This window comes from Lygodium microphyllum, chromosome 25 (genome assembly GCF_053477565.2).
Source record: "Lygodium microphyllum isolate KBCC chromosome 25, Lygodium_microphyllum_v1.1.10, whole genome shotgun sequence".
Taxonomy (NCBI): domain Eukaryota; kingdom Viridiplantae; phylum Streptophyta; class Polypodiopsida; order Schizaeales; family Lygodiaceae; genus Lygodium; species Lygodium microphyllum.
The window spans coordinates 9,804,492-9,819,312 of NC_141159.1; the positions used below are offsets into that span (position 1 = coordinate 9,804,492).

Below are 14,821 nucleotides of genomic sequence, written 5' to 3' on the forward strand. Positions count from 1 at the left end.
ACAGGTCCTGGCCACCCCAGTTGCGCAGAAAATGAAAATGGAGCTCCTTAAACAAGCTAGAGACTCGCCCTGCACCTGGTCCCATCGACCGCGAAGGGAGTGGATGATGGAGGTTCAAAGCTCTGCCAAGGTCATATGTACTCAAAGGCACTCCCTGCCAAAAACCTCTTGACAGTGTGCCTTCCAGATGTACCATCCTATAAGACTCCCTACGATCTCCCATACCTCAGAGCAGTGTGCTGTGGGCTCCAGTACTCGGTGGCTGGGTAAAGCCTCCAAGCCGACCACTGTGCAAGACCCAGCCTCAATGATGAAAATTGTGTCCTGCATCTTGGCCTCATATAAAGGTGACGGCCCTCACTGACTGCCTGCTAGCAGAAAGCTCCCCATGAGATACATTGAAGGTCGGGTGCCACACGGCGGAGAATGCGGCAGGTTCTTCTCCACACGATCCGTACTGCCTCATAAGACCAAAGGCAGTGCTTTGGAGTTTCCAAAAGCTGTTGTGGGCAGCGTTTACACCCTTCATCTTGCTGCATGTGGACTAGCCAATTCCCCCAACCGCCAGATCTCCATGTGCCAAAAGCCATAGGAAATACAACACCCTTCTCGGCCTCCAGTTGTCCCATAGGTGGTGCTAGAAAGTTCGATTGAAGGTATCCGTGATGCTGTGCTCCGCCTAGTATCTGCCTCGTGGAGATGCCCAGTCCATGTCCTCGTGCATCAATACATGTCTACCAATCGTGGTTGTGTATTCCAAGAACCTCAGTGGCTTCTTGGCGACCGCACTGGCCGGCCATAGCCACTCTCCACAGTCCCACTCAAGCTCATCAAGTGGCCTGCTTTCCCATATCCAGAGACGCCACTATCGGAACTCCTCCCAAAACAGATAAGGGTCGAGACACCGGGTCTTTTCTTGGAGACCAACCACACGAATTCTCCTCCAAGGAAGGACAACGATCTCCTCACCTTGCTGCCCTCTGTTAAGGACCAACTGCCTCCCATCCTGGACGATGAAGAAAATCACGTAGGGGGCGCCGCCCACTCTACCTGTCACCTGTAGGGATCCTACCTTCCGATGAGAATCTAGTGGCCCACGCCTCATCGGGCTCCACCGGCTCTCGGATTGGGGTATCAAGCCACTCCTGAGGGATTGCTATGTCAATCTCCCTTCTCCTCAACTCAGCTCCTTGTTGACAACCTGATGCGTGTTGCAACACCTCTTGATCCACCATCCTGGACACCTCCGGCTACGTCCTAATAGTAGTAGGGCTAGCTTGCCATCTAGCCCACTGGATGTGGGGGCGCTTGCCAATCTGTATCTTGTCCGGATCTTTGACCTAAGGGTTCTAGACCACCGACTAGCGGTCTCTCTCCTTTTGGCATCCTGGGGGGCTTTGATTTAGGGCCATGCAAAGGCCTTGCCACACACAAAGTAGGCTGTGGAGGAAGGAGGGTCTGGGTGGCATGATCTGGGCCGTCGTGAAGATCCATCTCAAGGATAGCCTCCAAGCACCATCAAGTCTTGGTCTACACTCTTGGAGACCCTCTTGCAGAAGGACCTTCTAGGTCTGCCCTCTTGGTGTGAGCCTACAGACTAGTAGCTTGCCCAAAAGATCTAGGCTTTGGAACTCTGGGTCTATGATCCCAAGCTCTCCCTCAAATCAATGTCGGATGATGGTCACCCATGCCACCTTGGCACGAGAATCGCTAGAACCGTCTGAGTCAGCCTAGAGAAAATTCAGCACTAGGCGTCGAAGTTGAATCACACAAGATGAGGAGAAGCACCAACACAAGGCAATGTACCAAGCTATCGCTAGGAGGACGTGGTTGACCACCAAGGCTTGGCCCGCTAAGAAAAGGCGCACAGTACTCCAGTAGGTCAACTTCCGCTTAATAGAGTTGAGAACTGGAAGAAATTGCTGGGCAAGAGTAATCTCGACTTTCGCTAGTTGATTTTCGCTCCAGCTCCAGTGCAAAACACCTCTAGAACTATTCTCACTCTCTCCAGCATCAACTCATCATCCTCTATATAAAGGGCAGTATCATTTGCATACATTGAATCTAACAGCACCGTCTCCTTCCTCACCGGAAGTCGAAGGCCACATAGCCCGATCACACATGACCAGAGGAAGTAGGACATCGCCTTTGCAAAGAGTAAGAACAGATACGGGGCAAGAGGACAGCCCTGCCGGACCGATCTCTCCAGGTGAGACTCCTCCCTCCTCCTGCCACCTATGAGAATCCTGCTGGTGGCTGATTTATAGATTGCAAAAACCCCACGGATTCATACATGGGAGAAGCCCAACCTCACCATGGTGCCCTGTAAGAAGATCTAGTCAACCTTGTCATAGGCTTTCTCGAAGTCCCGGAGATGTACAACCAATCCCTAACCACAGTGCTGGCCCACTTAGTCGCCTCAAAGAAGTTGAAGACATTGTCTAGGATGTTCCTATCCTGGACAAAACCTGTGGACACATGGTCAAATCTTATCCCCTTACTTGAAGCTGAAAATTTCCCTAGATACTATATTAGCAATCCCCTCGAGACATCATTCATGACACACAGATAGACTTTGTCCAGGATAGGAGCATCCTAGACAATGTCTTTACCTTCTTTGAGGCGACAAAGTGAGCCCAGCACAGTGGTCAAGGATTGGCTGTACTACCCGATTTTGAGAAAGCCTATGACAGGGTAGACTGGGACTTCCTGGAGGGCACCATGGAGAGGTTGGGCTTCCCCCAGGCATGGATCCATGGGGTCTCTGCCCTTTAAAGATCGGCTACCAGTAGAGTTCTCATAGATAGCAGGAGAGGAGACGAGTTTCGGCTAGAGAGATCGGTACGGCAAGGCCGCCCACTGGCCCCTTATCTGTTCCTAGTCTTTGTAGAGGTTATGTCTCACTTCCTCAGATCACGTGTGAGGCGGTTACGCAGCCTGTGACTTCCAGTGAGAGAGGAGATGGAGTTGTTAGACTCAGAGTATGTAGATGATACAACACTTTACACAGAGGACGATGAGGTGATGCTGGAGAGAGTGAGACTAGCTCTCAAGGTGTTTTGTACAGCAGCGGGAGCGAAAATCAACTGGTGGAAGTCAGTTTGTTTCCTTAGAGACCCGGACTCTAGTACGGAGTGGGGCGTCCACTTGGGATTTAGATGGGTGTGTAGAGAGCAGGCTGTCCGTTACCTAAGGTTCTAGGTGGGACTCCACATCACTCCCGCCTAGCAGTTTCTTCCAGTCCTGGACTCTATTCGGAGGAAGTTTACCTATTGGAGTATTGCTCGCCTCTCCCTAGTGGGCTGAGCCCTGGTGGACAACGAGGTCCTCCTAGCGACAACTTGGTACATTGCCTTATGTTGGTGCTTCTCCTCGTCCTGTGTAGATCAGCTTCACTGCCTAGTGCGGAATTTTCTCTAGGCCTAGTCGAACGGTTCCAAGGACTCTCAGGCCAAGGTGGCGTGGGCGGCCATTATCCGGCATCGGTGAGGAGGGCTTGGAATCATTGACCCAGAGTATCAGAGTATGGTCCTTTTGGGCAAGCTTGTAGTCCGCGGTCTCACACTAGGAGGGCAGGCCTAGAAGGTCCTATTGCAGGAGGGTGGCGGGGATTGGAGACCATCCTTGAGATGGATCTTCACGAGGGCCCAGATTAGGCCCCCCAAATCCCCTTTCCTACGTAACCTACTTGGTGTGTGGCTTGGGTCTCCGTAAGGCCCTAATTCAGAGCCCCCAGGTTGCTAGGAGGAGATAGATGGCCAGTCAATGATCTGGAACCCCTAGGTCAAAGATGAGGACAGGGTATAGATCAACGAGTGCCCTCACATCCAGTGGGTTGGTTGGGGGGGACCGGCTCGGCTCGCATCATGAGGACCTGGCGAGAGGTGTAGGAGTTGGTGGACGACGAGGTGTTGTAGCCTATATCAGGTTTCTAGAGAAGAGTCGAGTTGAGGAGAAGGCAAATTGATGCAACAATACCTCAGGAGTGGCTTGGTCCCCCATAACGAGAGCCACTAGAGCTCGGGGAGGTATGGACCGCTAAGTTTTCACTGACAGGTATCCCCCTATAGGTAGTAGGTAGAGTGGGCGGGGACCTGCATGGGACTTTCCTCACTGTACAAGAGGAGGGACATCTAGCCCTTGATAGAGGGCAACAGGATGAGGGGATAGTTGTCCTTTCATGGAGGAGGATTCGGGTGGTTGGCCTTTCAGGGGAAGACATGGCGTCTGGACCCCTATGTTTTTTGGAAGGAGCTTCGGAAGTGGTGCCTTTGGATTTGGGAGGGCAGGCCACTTGATGAGTTGGAGTGGGATCTAGGAGAGTGGCTATGGCCGGCCACTGCGATCGCCAAGAAGCCATTGAGGTTCCTGGAGTACACAGCCAGGATTGGCAAATATGTGCTGATGCAGGAGGACATGGACTGAGCATTGTCGCGTAGCAGGTACTGGGCGGAGCACAGCATCACGCATGCCTTTCGACGGACTTTTTGGCGTCGCCTATGGGACAGCTAGAGACTGAGAAGGGTATTGTATTTCGTATGGCTGGTGGCATATGGAGGCCTGGCGGTTGGGAGTTGGTTAGCCCAGATGGAGAAGGATGCAGGATGTAAATGCTGCATACAGCTATTTCTAGAAACTTCAAAGCACTGCCTTTGGTCGTGTGTGGCGGCACAACTAGTGTGGAGAGGAGCATGGCACATCCTCCGTTGCATAGCACCGAGCCTTGGATGTATCTCATGAGGAGCTTTCTGTTGGGAAGCAATTAGCCAGGGTCGTCACCTTCTGTTTGAGGGTGGCATGTAGGACACGATCCTCCTTGTTGAGGTATGGTTGTGCGTAGTAGTCCGCTTGGAGAGGCTACCCATTTGCCAAGTACTAGAGCCCACATTAGACCGCTCTGAGGTATGGGAGATCGTAGGGAGTCACACTGGATGGCACAACTTGAAGGCGCGGTGTCAGCAGGTTTTTGGAGGAGAGAGACTTTCTGTACAGGTGACTTTGACAGAGCTCTAGACCTCCATCCACTCCCTTCGCGGCCGATGGGACCAGGTGTAGAGCAAGTCTCGAGCTCGTCAGGATCTCTGTTTTCACTTCATGCGCACTTGGGGCTGGCAAGACTTGTTTTTCGTGATGTAGGCAGGCCGCCCCAAATGGTAATACACGCCTCTCCATGGCTTCTAGCCCCCATCCCCCGTAGACTGCCTTGAGAGGCCTATATATTTGATATATTTGTGACTCTGCATCAGCTCCAGCTAGTGTGTTGAGCATGAGCACTTCTTTGTATTCAAGGTTTTTTCTGAAGTAATATAATTAGCCACACTTTATTTGCAAAAAAAAAAGAGAACCTGGCAGTGATCAGACAAAGTGGTGCCAGCCAACTGCCCTACTTGGCCTCTACGAGAGCACCCTACTCTCCCACATAGAACATGTCTAGCCGCTTCAAAAGAGCTACACCTAACCGCCTGTATCCACAAAAGAAGTCCAATGACCTCTCCCTCCTATGGAAAGCTGGGTCCCGCCAAGCATCGCGTTCTCCTACTGTGAGGAGGGTGACCTCCCATGCCTCTTGCTCCTCCCCTACTATACCCTGGTAATCTCTGCCTCTACCGCGTTGGTCCTCTAAGGCCTCCAGGTTGTTGATGTCTCCAACAAGGCAGGAGTCCACCTCTGGGAGTTCTGCTACGATCTCCACCCAGAACCTACTGCATGCCCTAACCTCAGTAGGGATAGAAACATTAAGGACTCCAAGGCACGAGTCCCCAATATCCAATCTGATCCATAGGACCCTCCTTGCCACAATTTTCTTGTGGTCACGTACAGAGGCGGTGAGGCTCGGGCCAATAGAGGTGCATACATCTCCACTGCTGTCATGGGCACGGATGGAGTACTTCCAATAGGTGTGTGAACTGCCTTGGCGTAGCTTCCCTACCCGATGGGCCTTGGCGGGGTTGAGCGTGTGCTCCTGCAGAAGTAAGATGTCGAAGATTCATCCGGCAAGGGCAAGCTACAGCTTCTGCTAAACAATCAACTTCCTCGAACCACATGCCGGAGTGTAGTGGAGGCTATTCACATTCCAGGATGCTAGATGTAGACTCATAGGGAAGCCTATGATTGATCGAACAGGCATCTGTTCGAAGTAGAAGCTACTGATGAAGAAGAAGAGCTATGGGCCATGCGAATACGCTTTGCCGCAGGCCTGGAAGGTAGACTCCATTCCCCCATGGTGGCCCTCGGATTGAGCATGGGGGTAATAGATGCTCCGGGTGGTACCACTAGGGCATCTATGAGCCAGGCTAAGACGCATGACTCTATACACTGGCAGGAATCGGCATCCTTTGCTAGGGGCCACTCAATCACATCCATCTGTGGTTTGCACTGTGGAGGGGCTCGAAAAATAATGCTCAGATGTGGAACCTCGGCTCCTGCCCACCAGTTAATGTCCATCATGCAACCTGGCCACTGCTAGAAAAAGAGTGCTAGTCCTCCTCACATCCACTGGGAGGTGTGGTCTGGCACCTGGCCCTTCACCTCCTCCTCTATCTGTGTCATCGTCGAGTCTCCTGAATGAGAGGTTTGAAGGAAGAAAGCATAGTTTGGTCCATCTGGTGGTGCTAAATGGACCTTGCCGCTCCTTGACTTGCGGACAACGAAGATCCCCACCTCCAGAGTTGTGAAAACTCTCCGCGGTCGGCAACTCTCAAGTAGGACCACAGACCACCGCGGAAGAACTGTGGTAGCAGCTGCGCCTGTCTCGGTAAAGTGGGACAGGCTGCAGGTCTCAAAAGATGACGTGACAGCGAGCAGTAGGGTTTGCGGGGAGGAACACGGAGTGAACTTCGGAAACATTGAGAAGAGAAGAGAAGAGAGAAGAAACTTTGATGAATGGAATGATGAAGATCTGAATGATGGAGTGAATGTGATACAAGGGAACAAGGGTGTTGTAGCACAAGGAAGATGATGAAGACAACCCGGAACCACGAATCACAATGTTCTCCTGAAGGGGTGTGAGGGCCTTGGAGAGGTTGGAGAGAAGAGGTGATGGACTGAATGAATCAGCCGTGAGGAATGAATGAGAAAGTGGCCTATAAGTAGGCACAGACAGTCTAGGGTAGCGCCCCTTTTTGGGGCTGCAAACCCTAAACGCAAAACGTAGAAACGCAAAGTGCGGTTGAAGGGTGAAGCGTTTGTCAGCACCCCCTCTCAGGCCCAAAAACGGGTAGAAGAGATGAGTGAGGAGGAGATGAAATGCTATATACTGAAGAATGCTCATGTAGCAAGTGCCACTTGGACAATGTCCCTCGTGGGAAAATTGTTCACAAGCCCAAGCGCCCCAGTATAAAGATGATGAAAGATGTAGAGGATCCCTAAGATCCAAGATTTCCACCTGAATGGTAACCTATATTAAAGCATAGTAGACAGAGTGAAGTGGAGAACCCGAAACTCAACATCGGGAGAGAAGCCACTAGCTCCGTGCATTCATGCAAGAAGGATTGCGAAGGCCTGCTCACCAAGTCCATGCTAAACCTCGGAGGCCCCGATCAGTAAGACTCCCTATGATCTCCCATACCTCAGAGTTGTGTGCTGTGGACTCGAATACTTGGCAGATGGGTAGAGTCTCCAAACTGACCATTGTGCACTACCTTGCCTCGATAATGAATATCGTGTCCTGCATCCCAACCTCATAAAGAAGGTGACAGCCTTAGCTAACCACCTGCCAGTAGAAAGCTACCTATGAGATACATCCAAGGCTGGGTGCTATACGGCGAAGGATGCTGCAAGCTCCTCTCCACACGAGCTACACCGCCTAACACGACCAAAGGCAGTGCTTTGGGGTTTCCAGAGGCTGTTGTGTGCAGCTCTTATAACCTTGCTCCTGATGCATCTGGGCAAGCCAGCTTCCCACCGCCAAGCCTCCATGTGCCACCAACCATATTGCTGAAATTGTTCTCAGCAGTGAATTACAGCAAGCATGTCTTCACATGGTGATACGGGATCAAGTGGAGCGAGCGGTGGTTGGTTTCACACTACGCCCCTTTGATTGGGTTTTTGGGCAGCCCAAATACCCCACTCCGGCACAGCCACATATGAAGCTCATGTATCACTTTCTTCGATATTGGGGCTGTTGGCATAACTGGACCATTCGGAATGCTTTCCTTTTTGATTCCGCCTATAATGTTTAGCGGCATATTGCTAGGCTTAAGGGCTTCTTGTATTGGCAGCTAGATCTTCTCTAGCATTCTGACATGCTCTCTAGGGAGGACTTACGTCCCTGGCATATGGCAATTTCCTCCGCGTCTTTGCCATGACTTTGCAACTCGTAGTACTGGAACCTCTTCACATGATGGCGTTGCGTCATCATGTATCTTGTAATCAAGTAATCTTGTATTGTTTTCGTAATTAATACAATTACCTTTTACGAAAAAAGAGAGAGAGAGAGAGAGAGAGACTTGTCAGATCACCATCCTTTGATCTTGGAAATGACACATCGACCTGTTCATGCCTATAAGGCTCTCCTAGCTCGCGTGCCTCTTCATTTCAATCAATCCTTTCTCCTGCAAAATCAGTTTCTGGAATGTATTTAGGGAATAATTTATTCCTTTCGTTCCAAGGTCCTATCAGAAGGATTGGAAACATGGCTTGTTTTTTGGGATAATTCGCGTGTGTTATCCCGAGAGTTTGGTATTAAGCATGCTTCCATTTTACGCGCTGAATTGCTGCACGCACAATCTTTGTTGGCCCGCTCTTTGTATTTATGTCAGTTGGGGGATACTACATATGACTTGTTGGGGGATGCACAATCTTTGTTGGCCCGTTCTTTGTCTTTATGTCAGTTGGGGGATACTACATATGACTTGTTGACAGGCATTGAATGGTTGAAAGGCCAAGTTCAATCTTTACAAGAACAAGAATATGCTAAATTCAAATTGCTGTCTAGAGCAGAGTCTTTGCACGATAACAACTTTCAATCTTACTAGTCCTTTGCTAGATTACATTTTTGGATGGTGTTTAGCAATTGATCGCTTCTTTTATCTTGAGGGTCCTATCTGAAGGGATGGATGCATGGAGGGTTTTTAGGGACAATGCTCGAGCGTTTTCCAGACAATATGGTATTTAGCATGCTTCCTCTTTACGAGCTGAATTGCAGTTTGCTCAATCTTTATTGGCTCATTCATTGTCACTATGTCAGGCAAGAGTTTACAATGGTGACTTGCTCACATGCATTGAATGATTAAAAGGTAGGGTTCAATCTCTTCAAGAAGAGGAATATGCAAAATACAAATTGCTGGCCAAGGCTGAAGCTTTACACAACAATAATTGTCAATCCCATCATTTTTTTGCTCATCTGCACATATGCCCGAGAAAATATAGTGCGTTTAATGGATAGCAAGGTGTTATGGTGACCAATCCTGCTTCCATCATTCGGATGATTGTTGGGTCCGCAAGAGATTCTTTCAGATGTTGTTCATTCTACTCGTAGATATATTTGCAGGTTGGTTAGTAATCAGGCCAAACCCGATTGGGTGGATTTAATGAATGAAGGTTGATATTTCAGAAGATGAACTGGAAGAAGTACTATCCCAATTGCCTCAAAGGAAAAGCCCAGGCTGGGATGGCCTGCCTAATGAGCTGTTTTCAACCCATGTGGAGCAGCTTAAGGACACTCGCCTGTGTTAGCAAGTGTGGAATTCCGATACGATGCCTTCAAATTGAAAGATTGTTTTCATTAGGTTCTTGCCCAAGGTTCCCTCCCCAACATCTTTGAAACAATGGAGACCTATTTTTGTTATGGGTTCTTTATATAAAATCTTTTCGAAAATCATTGCCAATAGATTGTAGAAGGTATTTCCACACTTGGTTCATCCATGTCAATATGTTTTCATTAAAGGTTGGAATATAATGCACAACATCTTGAATGTTCAATTGGGAATTGACTATGCCAAAGCTTCAGGCCAACAGGTGGTTATGCTTCAACTTGATATTGAGAAGGCTTTTGATCATGTTAGCTGGTCTTTTTTGCGACAATTGATGTCTACAATGGGATTCGGTCCTCGCATGATTTCCTTGGTAGATACCATTAGTCAGGGTGTTGTGGCTCGTATTGCACCTAATGGAGGGATCACGGAGGAAATTGCCTTATCCTTCCCTCTAGTACCCAACTTGTGGGCAATGGTGGCGTGGAATCTTTTCCCTTTGGCATCGGGTCTCTATATTAATACTCAAAAATCTACTCTTCTCTCTTGTATGGAGAATGATCTAGAGGCATTGGTTTGGCATGGTATTGTGATCTCAAGGGGAAATATAACCAAACACTTAGGATATCCTATTGGTGTGGAAGTAGCCCCTCGTGCCTTGCTAGATTGGATAGGCTCGCAAATTCATGATAGGTTTATGTATTGGAAATCTCAAGGCTAGCCTCTAGTGTCCGACTTAAAGTTGCTCAATGTATTATGATCAACATGATTTTGGTTTTTCTGCCATTGCTTCCTTGGACAAAGAAGTCCCTTTTGAAATTGGTCCAACCTATCAGATTGATGTTGTGGAAAAAGAAAGGCAATTGTTTGGGACAGGTATGGATTTCTTGGCAACATGTGACTACGCCGAAAAGGATGGGGGATGTAGCTTTGCTGGATGTTAACTTGCATATGGTTGCTTTGAGGCTAACCCTTTTGCACGCCCTGTGTGTACAGAGTCATCCTTGGTCAGATATTGCTAAATTTTTCATAGAAAAGATTGGCATATCTCATGGTAACACAGTTATTCATGCCTCATGGTGGCATGTACTCAATTCCTTGAGGCCTATTAAGGCCTCTCAGTCTTTTCTCCTTTCTCATTGGATTGCATCCTGGCAGGAGATGTTACATTTTGCAGTTTGGCGCCCTCCTGATAGTCGTAAGGAGGAGAATTCATTACAAGCAGAAGTGCTGGCCTCCTCCAGGTTGTTGGACTGGCCGAATAAAAATTTACAGAGAGGTAAGTTTAATTGGATGGCTTGTTTGGGGTTGCAGATTTTCGTTGATGGTGTTATTCTTGGGCAGCTCCGTCTTTATTTTTTCAAGCGTATTCATCAGCACTTCTAGGCTCCTCGCAGATATAGTGACATTTGGTCATCCATACAGGACAGACTTTAAAGGTTCGCTCCCTTGCCTGCATTACAGCCATTGCAACCATGGCGTGATTGGATGTTTGTTCTTTTTGTTGATTTTGAAAAGAGCTCAGCTAATTAGATATATCATCAGATGGTGGAGACCAAGAAATGGGTCACTGAGAAGGTTAATAAACTATGGCATATTTGGGATAGTAAAAAGAAATGGCAGGAAAGATTTATACAACTTTGAAAATCCAAGATTCCATATCAGGGTAAAGTGTTCATGTGGAGGCTATTCATTGGGGGTCTTCCAACTGGGGATGTGCTCGAAAGATTTCTGTTGGTCGTTGTGTTTTTTGCACTACATGTGATGAGACATTGCTTCATCTCTTTGTCTCTTGCCCTGTTGCTCGACAAATTTGGAGTTTTATTTCCCGTGTGTGGTCTTCGGTGACTCAACAAAACGGATGCTTCCTCATTCGTGGATTATGGGAAACATGTCTTCTTTGTTTTCAGATTATTCTTTGCTTTTCCATTTCCTTAGATGGACAGCTCTATGGCATACTTGGCGCACTCATAATGCCTTTATTTTTGATTCGGTATCAAGCATCCATGGTTATGTGGCTCGTGTTCGTGGTTTAGTGCTATGGCAGATCTCTTCTATGATATCAATTGATCTGGTTCTTCTTGACATTGTTGCACCCTGGCTTGCTATTGTTTGCTCTACTCCTGTTGTCATTTCAGTGTGATCTCTTAGTGGTACTCATGTAGAATGGTTGTTCTGATAGCCTGATGGCTTCATTAGTGTTGTTATCCTTTTTGTTTGGTTGGCTTGAAGGCTTGATGTAAATATTTCCATACAGTAATATACTCTTATTCATGGAGAGAGAGAGAGAGAGAGAGAGAGAGAGAGACAGAGAGAGAGAGACAGAGAGAGGGGCAAGTGGGGAGGGGAGGGGGAAGAAAGAGACTTTGTATGAGAGAGAGAAGAGAAGAGAGTTGTTGGAGAAGACTAGGTGGTAGAGAAGAGAGAGTTGCTAGAGAAATGGAAAGAAAAAGCGCAGAAAACAATCACCAAATAGTTATTTTGACCTCGCATGGGATGCAATTGACTAGTGCAATGAAGCCATCAGGGAGGATCCAACATGGTGGATTGGACAAGAGGGATGGGACGTGTTGAGCCATCTGTCGAAAATGGACAACCCTAGCCTCATTTGAAAGACTGTATCTTAACGTGCAAAGACTGTCAAGGCAATATGGAATTTACCATGCTTCGCTTACCAAGCAATGTTTACATGTTGTGGAGGACATCATGGCCTTGGTTTGTCTACTATTGCTTGATTCTTCACATCATGCTTTTGTGGTCTCGTTATTGGCAAAGCTAGCTTAACATTCAATATTTTTAATTCGGTCTTATCAACAAGCTAGGCTTCGAGACCTAACTGAGGGTGTTTGGGACAATTCTTGTCAAACTCAAGTTTCTTTCAAGCTTTGGATGCATCCCTTGTGTGAGCGAATATGGTGAGGTTGCAAAATGTAGATGGTCACATTGTCATGAATCCCCAATCTATTGTATGCATGTGTTGGGGTTGTTGTGCGAATCTTTTGGGTTTGTGGCAAGCATATTCTCCTTAGGTTGCTCATGCTTGTGTAGTCTTTTGTACCTTGGTTAGAGATCAAATTTCCTAGGACATGCAAGACCCCTTAGAGGTTGATATTTGTGAGAGTGAAGTTTTGGAAGTTTTATTGGAGTTGCCTAATTGTAAATGCCTTGGTTGGGATGGTATTACCAATGAATTATTTGAAACCTATCCATCTCTTTTGGCAAAACCATTGGCAGCCATGTGTCAATAGGTTTGGGTTTCTAGCAGCATTCCTTTATCTTGGAAAAAAGGGGTGATAAAGTAAATCCCTAAAGCTCCCTTCCCTTTGAAACTTATGCATTGGAGACTGATTTCCTTGATGGGCACCATGTATAAGATCTTTGCAAAGGTATCGGTAAATTATCTTCATAAACACCTATATGGTGCATCCTCAAAAGTATGGTTTTATTAAGGGGAAAAACATTTTTCATAATGTCTTGAATGTGCAATTGGCCGTAGATTATGTACGACACACAGTAGGAGGTTGTTCTAGCACAGTTGAATATGGAAAGGGCCTTTGATTTCTTGGAGTGGTATTTTCGTGTGAATCTCGTGCAAACCATGGTTTTTAGGCATCACATGTCCTGATTAATCTATAGCATCAGTATAGGCACTACTTCTTATGTTATGCTAAATGGTGGAGTCACTGAGTCCTTTTTCCTTGCACACTCGGTTCGACAAGGTTGCCCTTTGATTCCACTCCTTTTTGCACTTGCTACTCTCTCCATTCTTTCTATGTTATTGCATCTTGTTGACACGGGATAGCTAGTTAGTTTATCTCTCCCTTCACACCAACATTTGTTGGCTAGATGTTGGTTGATGATACATTTATGGTTCTCAAAGTAGGTACTTCTAATCCTTGCAAAGCTTTAGATATTTGGGAATTTTTTGGACATGTATTAGGTCTCCGTATCAGTGCTCCCAAGTTCTCCCTTCTTGCTTGTATTGGCTCGAGTATGCAGGACATTGTAAGGCATCTTGGTTATCCCTTGTTGAAATGGATATGACAAAAATTGGAAGCCAAGTTTGTTTACTAGAAATCTCAAGCTTGGCCATTTCATGTGCGTCTTAAAGTGGTGCAGACCATTATGCTTCCCATGCACACTCACTTTTGCCATTGCTGCCTTGGAGTAATGTTGCCTTGAAGGATCTCACCCCTCACTTTCGTTTCATCCTATGGAAGAGTGATTCCGTGTCTGATGGTACATCAAAGAGTGATATCTTAGAGCCATGTTTGTACATCAAAATCCATGGGAGATGGGGTTGTTTTGGATGTTCAAACCCATATGGCAGCCTTTCATTGGTCTCTTTTTCAAGGGATCTATGCTGGTCAACAAGCGTGGACTGTTTTTTTCATGGTGGCATGTACATAATACTGAGGTTTAGCTCTTTACATCTGCTTCAATTCTTCTCAACCATTTGATGTGCTTGTGCAAAATGGTGCTTTTCAAGTCAAATAGCATCCAACAATGAACAGAGTGGCTGCCAATTCATTGCAAACGGAAATTCTAGTAGTGTCTCGTTTGCTTTCTTGGGAGGACAAATCAAAGGAGAGACTTGAGTTTAATCACATGGCTCGCTTTTAATTGGTCTAAGTGGGATGATGCCACTATCTTGCCTTGAGCCACACTAATGTCTTTTCACACCATCAGATGGGTCTTTCAAGCCCCTTGTGGCTACCATGATCTTTGGGGTAAGGTCTCCACAAACTTTTGCAAGACCGACAACCATTTCTTGTCCTAAATTCTATTGTTCCATGTAGGATTGGGACCTTGTAGGGTGTTTTAGTCTTTAGTCTTCTTTGATTAATTACATCTATCATCTCACGATTAGAGATTGCTCATGTTTGACCACCAAAGCCAATAGGTTTGGGGATTACACAAATCTTAAGCTTGGTTGAAATTTACAATGATGGAGGAATGGATCAAAAAGATGCCATTTAAATGTAAGGTATTTATTTGGAAAATGCTAGTGAGTGGTCTTCACCTTGCAGTGTCTATTCTCCAACACAGGTATTTCCAATGGGAATTGTTTACCACTTTAGTTGAGTCTTCCTTTTGCAAATTCATCTAGTCTCCTTTTGCTTAGAAGA

The 14,821-nt window shown here is 46.9% G+C and overlaps 1 protein-coding gene across 1 annotated transcript in view; it reads left to right on the plus strand.

Annotated features, from left to right (window-relative positions):
- Positions 1 to 14,821, plus strand: part of DEG7 (DegP protease 7) — a 322,546-nt gene that overhangs the window by 277,808 nt on the left and 29,917 nt on the right. The window lies entirely within an intron of this gene.